The sequence below is a fragment of the Vicugna pacos genome, chromosome 1 (assembly GCF_048564905.1).
Source record: "Vicugna pacos chromosome 1, VicPac4, whole genome shotgun sequence".
NCBI lineage: Eukaryota > Metazoa > Chordata > Mammalia > Artiodactyla > Camelidae > Vicugna > Vicugna pacos.
Window position 1 is genome coordinate 90,465,001 of NC_132987.1, and position 8,537 is coordinate 90,473,537.

Consider the following 8,537-nt stretch of genomic DNA (forward strand, 5'->3'; position numbering starts at 1 on the left):
GGCCAATTCAGCAAATTAGTCTTTAGGATAAAATTTGACTTTATGTGCTCATTTTGAAAGATGATTAGAAGTACAACTGGAGGAAGAAAGACAAACAATGCTATTCTCTGATAGCATAATTATTCTATGTTAGGGGAAATAAAATAATAAAATATTTAAAATATGATATTTGAAGCACTCATTAAAAGAATGATAATCCCTTGGTTTCCATTTCATGAAACTTAAAAAAATCAGTTCATTAGGATACTGAATAAAAATGAAGTAGTACAATAGCTATTATTTGGCTGAATCCAGCATCTAATACAATGCTGGGCACTTAGTAGGTATTTATGTAGGTAAATATATGCTTAATGAGGGAATAAATAAACAGGCAAATTAAGTTCGTTTCTTACTTGTCTGATAGTGTTTCTGTGTGTGTGTCTGTGTGTCTGTGTGTAACATTACGCAAATGACCTGAGATTTAAAATTGATTTTCAAACTTTAAGGCCTTAAAGTGAGCACAGAGATACATCTACTCATAAGAAACTCATAACTTTTAATTTTTAAGCATGGAATCGAGAAAGTAGGAAAGCAGTTTATTTCTGTTACCAGTGATTTATAGTTAGGGAATTTTCAGTCCATGTTACATTTCATGGGATAGAAATTTTATGTTTATGTTCAGTAAGCCGTGTAAAAAATATACATTGCAAAACTGAAAATTCAGAATTTGTTGTGGAAAACTTGGCCACATTATAAATCGCCACAACAATTGGAGACAAAGGAAGCGAATTTCTACAGGGGAAAAAAAAATTTCCTGTCCTCTTGAGAACAACAAGTGAATGATTGCCAAAGGAAATATCAACTGTAATGTGTCTGTATGCTGATCTCTAGGATATATAAACTGGTTTGCTAAAAAAGCAATAACATAAATCTTCTTATGAAGCCCTTTACTATCAATAGCTTTTGAATGCAAATAGGGGGGTTCTTTTTCCTGACAACACATCAATCATTTTAGTCTGGATAGGAGTTACTTTTCCAAAGCAGTTTCGTTACAAGAATGTATCCTGAAGACAACTTTATAGAGAACATGAAGGCAGCTTGTCTCTATGCTGTGATTTGGACTGATGCTGCATTTTGGTGTACAGCCTACTGACGCATAGTAATGTATATTAAACTCTAATTGGAAGGTTGTGAGCTAGAAAGATACAAATTGCTTTTACAGAGTATTTCTACAGAGCACAGAAGCATACAGTAATGTATGTCAATAAAAATAGATTTTAATCAATTAATATTTTATCTCAAGCAACATTGTTTACTTCTATCATTTTAAATGGCCATATATCTAATGCCAAATACTGTCAGCCCACCAGCATATGATTTTAAGTGCACATATTTATGCCTTATGAGGCATTTATAGACTTCTATTGAATCCTTCTCTTGATATTTGTCTTTTCTTATGTCATTGCATTGTGAAGTAATCATTCCCAACCGAAAGATCAGGCAGAAGCTTCTCAATTGGAAATTTTTGAAGTAGATTTTGAAATAAATTTTTTTCTGTACTTAACGTTCCAATGTGAAAAATGCTGTTGGAGCCACCTTTATGGGAAGAGATCTTTCTTCTGTTTTAACTTTTTACAGCATAAGAAATGAACAGAGCAACTAGATAATACTAATGATTCATAGAACATTAGTTGACCAAATGACTCGTATGGTATAAGCTCTACATATAAGCACTATTTCACCGTGCATTGTATGTTTATTTATTAAGAAGTATTTTCGAATCTGTAGCAAAAGCTAATTCCCAAGGCTATTCAGTGGTCATGAACATAGGCCAACGGCAATTCTTCTCATTAAGAGCAATTTTCCAATCTTGCCCTTGAGCTGAAAAAAATGGCAAGAAAACATCATGAATGCTAACCCATCAAACTACTGAGTGGTAACAAAAGTCAGGTTATTCAGCTCCAATTTCTGACAAAAAAGATCACTGAACCAGAGGGAATGAAATTCACCAATGACAATGCTGGTTTAATAACACATGATAGATTCAAATATTTTATGGAAGGTACTTTCTGATGAATAATAAAATGAAAAAATACAGACTAAAACACTTTATATTTCACATATTTTATAAATGTATCCAATTTTTTTTCTGCTCCACACATTTTTCCCAGCATCAGTTGAAATATGTCTTAGCAGATTCGACTTCAGGTTGTGCTGAATTAATATTTTCTCAACTTCTTTAAAAATATTCTGATACATAGCTGTTCCAAGCAGCCAATTGATAGAGAATTTTTTAGTCACTTCAAACTCGGCATCAACTTCTCACAGGGATAGCTGAGCATTATTAATAACACCTGTCAGTTAATTTAAAGACACTGGAAGCTTTGTTCTTAAGGTGATTGTTAGTGCTGCTCTCAACTCTTCAAGCAACCATCCTTGTGCAAAGGACAATCAATTAAAATGTAAACGTATATTCGCCATACCTTGCTTTCTGGAAGTATGAAAATAACCTAGATTTGGCCCATTTAGTTAGCTGACGTTTGCACTAGGTGATAATGATTCTAAGAGATGTACAGTTCTTGGCACAGAATGGACCCTTGAAAAGTGACTATTAATTAAAAGTGTATACACACATACACACACACACGTATATGTACTATATATACACATATGAAAGTATACATATATATTTCTTAAGTATATATGTACACTTTAATGTATATATACATATAAAATATATACATTTATATATGTTAATACAGGCTAATTTTGTCTTGTTTTGTTTTTTGTATGAGTTCCAGTAAACAGATACAAATAGAAATATAAACCACAAAACCCCCCTTTTGGGGACAGGATTTTGTGCTGGAGATGACTCAGACAAGCTAAGCAGAGTCGTGTTAAAATTATTGAAATTTCTGAACCCCAATTAAATTATATACACTTACAGTTAAATGAATTTTACTTAGAAAGGTAATGGTTACTCAAATTTCATCTCTGCATGATTATCTCACTACATTTTGCTGTTGTCTGTGTTCTTGCGGTTTTTTGTGTCTGTTGTATCTCTGTGATGAAAATAAGAAGCAAAGGTGTGCAACTGTGAATTTCTTCCCAAACCTGTATTCAATGACTACACGTTGTAAAGGTTAAAATGGGCTATGATGGGTATTTGCACACAGTGCCAGGCAAATACTACAAATCAGGACTTGACTTACAGTTTTGTTGATTTTCTAGACTTCAGAAATTAATGGAGTAGGTTCTAATAACAGATTAAATGTAAACATGTGTTAGGTCTGTAGTCATTATACTGTGGACAGTGCACACATACACAAGTCACACTGGAAAACTATTATCCAAATCAATAAGGAAGTTGCTCAGGTCATACAGTGAAGTTCTGATGTACATCCTTTTTTCACTTCCTTTTACTAATTAATGTGCTTGAAAATATCAGCCCACCATTGGTCCCTGAGGCAGCCTGCTTGGGCCCTGCCACGCTGATCCGAGCTTGGTCACCGTCACCGGGTGTTTGGGGTGTCTATTAAAGACAGGACTCCGGAGGCAGAAGGGGGATACCACAAAGAAAGAGCCTTCCGGAGCTGATCCCTTGTCTTTGTCACTGTCTTAACAGCGCAGCGCCCAGCGTGCAGGGAGCCCTCTGTAAATATCCGCTTAGCAGAAAGTGACAACTAAGAACTTGATCCCTCGGAGAAAGAGAGGGGCAAGTGGCAGGGTCAGCGGGGTCATGGGGCTTCCTGACATGCAGTCCGAGACTCTTGGAGGTACATTCCTCCCCTCCTCCGGGAATGGCTGTCACCTCTGTCACGCGCTGCCTTGAGACTGACCGAACGTCCAGCACAGGCCCCAATCTCCCATTTTTGACCCTAGGAGTGTCCCTGGCAGGCCTGATGGGCTCGGGAGGGGCTGGGCAGGATGGAGAGTGAGGGTAGGAGCTGCTGCTGGACCCCCAGATTCCCTCCTACCCGTGCGCTGTCCGTCTGCCCAGGCCCTTTGCTGCTCTATGCTCGTCTGGAGCCAGGGCGGAACACGCCACTAGGGCCACGTGCCTCCCTCAGTTTGCTTCCTAGGCTCTCGGTTTTCCTGACCCAAGCCTGGCCTTTCAGCAGGGAACTTAACCCTTTCTTGGCAGCTGGGAGCCCCTAAGCTAGGAACTTGCCCTTTGCCCTGCAAGGCAGCCACAAACCTCCTGGTCCAACCTGACCAGAATGAGGGGACAGCTCCGCCATGATGGACGCACCAGGACTCAGGGGAGGCAACTGGGAGCTGCGAGTGCTGGGCAGAGAGCTGGCACCTTCTGGACCGTGGGTGCGGGACCCAGGGTCCTCCTCAGCCACGTGGGCTTAGCGGCTCTCAAAACCTTCCTTTCAGACACCCAGCAGGACATGATTAACCAGAAATCCCTCTGCTCTGTCCTCCGGAAGGGGCTGAGCAGCCCACATGGGATCTCAGCAATATATTTATATAGAATATTACTCATCCATAAAAAAGAATGAAATAGTGACATCTGCAGCAACAAGGATGGACCTGGAGAATTTCGTACTAAGTGAAGTAAATCAGACAGTAAAAGACAAATATTACATCACTTATATGTGGAATTTAAAAAATAATACAAATGAGTCTGTATACAAACCAGAAAGAGACTCATAGACATAGAAAACAAATGTATGGTTACCAAAGGAAAGGTGGAGGCAATAAATTAGGAGTATACAATTAATAGATACAAACTACTTACATAAAACAGGTAAGCAACAAGGATTTACTGTATAACAGAGGGAACTATATTCAATATCTTGTAGTAACCTAAAATAGAAAATAATCTGAAAAAAATGTATAACTGCATCACTTTGCTGTACACCTGAAACTGATACAATATTGTAAATCAACTGTACTTTAATGAAAAAAGAAGCGTGGGCTATGCCCTGCCTGCCCTGCTGTGTTTGGGACGCCCCCTGTAAGAAGATGTCTACGTAGCTCTTTTATCCTGGGCCTCTGAGTAAGAAACAGGTCTGACTGAACGAAGCAGACCTGAAACCCAAGCCCAGCCAAGTCCAGGGTACTGATGGAAAGAACTGTGTTTGAAAAAGTAGATGCTTATTGTTATGAGCTCCTGAGATTTGAAGATTTTTTGTTATGTATGTTATGTGTTGTTACTGCAGTGAAAACTGCCGAATATACATTCACAGGAAAGAACCATCCCATCCAAATGCCCTAAATGCCCGCCATCTCCTGACCTAAAAACACTGGAAAGAGTAAATGATGCAAAATGGGTCTAGTCTCAGAAGACATGGACACACGGGCTGGATATGCACATTCAACAATCACATACATAATTATATAATTGCACATTGTCGTAAGTGTTAATAAGAAAAAACAGAAAAGCATAGGGTGTGAAAATAAAGAGGAGCAGGAAGAATTAATTTCAAATGGGAAATCACTGAAAGCTTCTTCAAATACGTCTTATTTTGAACATGAACTAGTAAGAGAAGAGAAAAAGAAAAAGAAAAAACATAAAGGAAAAGAAAAAGAAAAGCATTTCTAGCCAAAGGAGCAGAGTGAGCAAAAGAGAAAAAGGACTTTGGGCCCCTCAAGACACTGGCAGGAACCCAGTGAGAGGTTTAATGGGTTTTCTGCTGAGCACAATGTGACCCATGAACAAATATTTCTTTTAAACTAAAATTTATTTACATAAACATATTAGTCTCATAATCAGAATATATTCAGCCTTTGTTATACACAAATAAATAAACTTGAAATTTTGAATATCTCCAGATGTGACAATGTTCCTATAAAACTCTTACCAGAGTCTATGTTACAGGGGATTTTTAGAATTCAGTCAATCAAAATACTATCCATATACTATCTACAAATAGAAGAAAAGAAAATAACTTACTCAAGAAATTCACTCTTAAATGACCACTATGAAATGCTATCCTAAGAAGTATATTTTTTGTATGATAATTTTAAAAATGTAATGGAGACTGAAAATTTAATTTCTGAAAATTATACTTTTTCATTTGAGGACTTGTATAGTCACTTATCTGCCATAACGAAACTAAACAAGAGAAAAATTCCTCCTTTAGAAGAAACAAAAAATTGCTATGTTTCTGGATCAACAGAAGAGCCTTGCTAAATATCAACAACAAAAATACTGTAATTACATTATATAAAAATTAAGTGGAAATGTTTACTCATAAATTTCTCATTTATATAATATACATTTATAAATGACTATCCAAAGAATTATAATCTATGAAATTTCTGTTTGAGCTATTGTATAATCACTTAAATAATGGCAATAATGTCAAAATAAAAGAAGTTCAAAATTATTTTAGAAGATCAAAAAAACTTGCTATATTTCCGGATTATTTTAGTAGAGTTGTTGACAAGAACAAAAATATTATAATTACACTATTTGCAAGTAGAGTTAAGATGAAGTAATTAACTTACAAAATTCACCTTAGATCAAGTTATAAACCATTTTCTTAAGACTTATGATTCTATCAAACTTTCGTTTGAGTGAATGTATAATCACTTAACCGATAACAATAAAACTGAGAGAAAAAAATCAAAATAACTTTAGCAGAGAGAGAAGAAAGTGTCTTACTGTGGTTCTGGATCTTCAGAGATAAGCATATCGGAAGGCAGAAATCAACCCAGAAGCTGAAACACTTCTGTTTTCAAGATAAATGAGGGGGAAACTGAATTCAGCACTTCATGTAGAGACGTTTACTGACATGGGTTGTGGAATTCCCTTGAAGGAGGGCATTTCTGGGGAGGTTTGTTCTTTCTTTCCAGGGTTGGAGGTAGGCCGGCAATCTTCTTCTTAGGAATTTCCACTGGGCCCCTTCTGCAACATATGGCTTCTGATGGGAGGATAAGGTGGAGGGCCAGACCGTCCACTCCTGTGGGAGGGTTAAATCAAAGGCAGGTCCTCAGTCTCTGGCATGCAAGAGCATCAGGACAAACTCTTTCTTTGTCACATGGAGGAGCTGCTGGATCTCCTTCTGAGGTTGTAGGGGTGACATCTGGTCCCTTCCAGTCATGAACCATGGATCCCATCCCATTACGGCATCATATTCCTTCTTCCTCATGATCTGTCATGCAGAGAATTGCCTAGCGGTATTCTAGGGCTATGTCAAATGTCCTGTTTAGAACAGCAGGGACATAAAGATACTTTTCAAAACATTCACGTTAAATACTAAGTCAAAAAAAATTTTTGTCTGAAGTTTCCATTTTTTTCTTTCTTAAACCATCAATGTTACTCTCAACCATCAGTATTCCATACCTGTTACCCTGGGCTTTACTCTCATGGGAAATACTCTGACATTGATAACTGCCATTATTTCCAATTTTTCTGAAAGATTTTGACTTCTATTTTGTATGTGTCCAGCTCTTCACATGTGTGGCTGATCTATTACTTTGGAAAGATTCTCTTCTCTTTTGTGGTAAATTCACTCTAAATTGAATATTTCTTGAAGATGCATTTTTTTTTTCTTTCTTAAGGCAGTTCTGGAGGGACAAATTTTGAGCTAGAGTATTTGCTTTTTACTTTCTATCTGTGGTTTTCTGATTGCAGCAACCATTTCTCCATTTGGAGACTTTTCATGTGATCTTTAAGTGCACTGAGTATCCTGTCTTCTTCAGCTAATTTAGTATACATTGGTTTCTGTTTTTCTTCAAGAATTTTTAAAGAAGTGCATGAGTTTCCTATGGCCACTATAACAAATTATCACCAACTTAGTGGCTTAAAACAACACAAATTTATTATCTTACAGTCTGGACTGCAGGAGTCTGAAATTAGTTTCACTGGGCTAAAATCGAAGTGTCATCCAGGGTGGTGTTTCCTCTAGAGGCCAAGGGAAAATTCATTCCTCATGTTTTACAGCTTTTGAGGCCCCCTACATTCCTTGGCTCATGGCCACATCACTTCAACCTGTTTTTCTATCATTTCCTTTTATGACTCTGACACTCTTGCCTCCTTCTTTAAGGACTCGTGTGATTACATCGAGCCCACCCAGACCATCCAGGACAATCTCCCCCATCTCAAGATCCTTAACTTAAGCAAATCTGTCAAGTCCCTTTTGCCATGGAAGATTCTGGGGATTAGGGGATAGACATCTTTGGGGAGCCATTATTCAGCCTACTTTGTTTGGCCATATCAATCTGTTTCTTCTAAAATTCTACTAAGAGATTTCCATTTCTGATACATTTGTTTTATGGGATTCCCAGCTCTCACAATCCATGTTGTCTTTTCTAAGAACAGGATCACTATTAGCAAAATTCACTCAGAAATATGATATTTTACTTTTATAGCTTACTACTTTTCTAAGAACAGGATCACTATTAGCAAAATTCACTCAGAAATATGATATTTTACTTTTATAGCTTACTACATGCCACTTCAGAGTTTTGTAGCGTAGCATTTTGTGTAATAGCCACTTCTTTTCTATCCTTCAACCTGTGGAAGTGACTTTATGCTCTCCTTAAGACTGAAGTTTTCATTAAAAAATGTTGTCTAAAATTGTGCTTCATTTTTTTCTGAC

At 37.2% G+C, this 8,537-nt stretch overlaps 1 long non-coding RNA gene across 1 annotated transcript in view; it reads right to left on the reverse strand.

The window, feature by feature from the left end:
• The window catches only part of LOC140699055 (uncharacterized), a 10,512-nt gene extending 2,165 nt beyond the window's left edge, over positions 1-8,347 (reverse strand). Inside the window, exon 1 of the long non-coding RNA XR_012077083.1 lies at positions 6,599-8,347. This is a non-coding gene — a long non-coding RNA (uncharacterized lncRNA). The remainder of the gene's footprint in view (positions 1-6,598) is intronic.
• Positions 8,348-8,537: the final 190 nt, after the last annotated feature.